General features: G+C 27.4%; 1 protein-coding gene across 1 annotated transcript in view; it reads right to left on the bottom strand.

The window, feature by feature from the left end:
- Positions 1-596, bottom strand: part of LOC107454225 (transcription factor CP2) — a gene marked incomplete in the record, with an annotated part of 52,827 nt that extends 52,231 nt beyond the window's left edge. Inside the window, 1 exon segment of the mRNA XM_071182779.1 lies at positions 393-596.
- Positions 597-821: the final 225 nt, after the last annotated feature.

The following is an 821-nucleotide window of genomic DNA, read 5'->3' as shown; positions in this document are numbered from 1 at the left end:
TTATATTTCCATAGCATTTTTTAAGGGTCCGTCAGTTTTCTTTCAATAGTTAAACTTCTAAATATGAAAAAAATTTTGATCACCTAGTTATACATACTACCTCAATATTAAGTTAAAAGATTTAAAAACAAAGATTTTAGATTACCTTTAGACATTGTACAATATATTAGTTTAATGATTATTTCCGAAGTGTTCTGAGATATAGTAACTATTAAAAACAACTTAAAGTGTAAACATATCGAGATCAAAACACTAAATATGAATTGTTTACAGAGATAAGAATACATCTACACAAATAATTTTTGTTGTTACAAAATAAGTTATCCATATCTTTTATTTTGATTACAGGATATTTAAATATCAAATATATTAATACGTAATCTTTATATTACTGCTGTTTCATTAAAGGACTGATATCTCAGCAAATTCTTTAATTTTGTTACACTGATTACGTATCAACAAGTGGTTTTTTAGCATCCACTTTATTTCATAACACAAAAACACGTGACTTTCGCAGATGCTAGGTTCTGAATATTGACCTCAACAGATCGCTTAGAGAATGGTCGTTCGTTATTTTCATGCTATTTGTGCTAAAAGCAAATCAACATAACTCATTCAGTTTATTCAGTTGTTTTCAAACTTAATGTAAATATGGGTTGCGCGTTTTTGCTTTTACGCATATATAAAAGTACAATGATGAAATCAAAGCAGCGTCACAAGGATCATGAAACTTTTTAATTATTCAAAATTATAAAACGGGAATTAACGCAGATAGCAGTTTGATTATCACTATTGATAACTCAATTATCATCGTATTCCAT

Source organism: Parasteatoda tepidariorum, chromosome 6 (assembly GCF_043381705.1).
Source record: "Parasteatoda tepidariorum isolate YZ-2023 chromosome 6, CAS_Ptep_4.0, whole genome shotgun sequence".
Taxonomy (NCBI): Eukaryota; Metazoa; Arthropoda; class Arachnida; order Araneae; family Theridiidae; genus Parasteatoda; species Parasteatoda tepidariorum.
The sequence above is the reverse complement of the archived record's forward strand: the minus strand, read 5'-3'. Positions and strand labels throughout refer to the sequence as shown.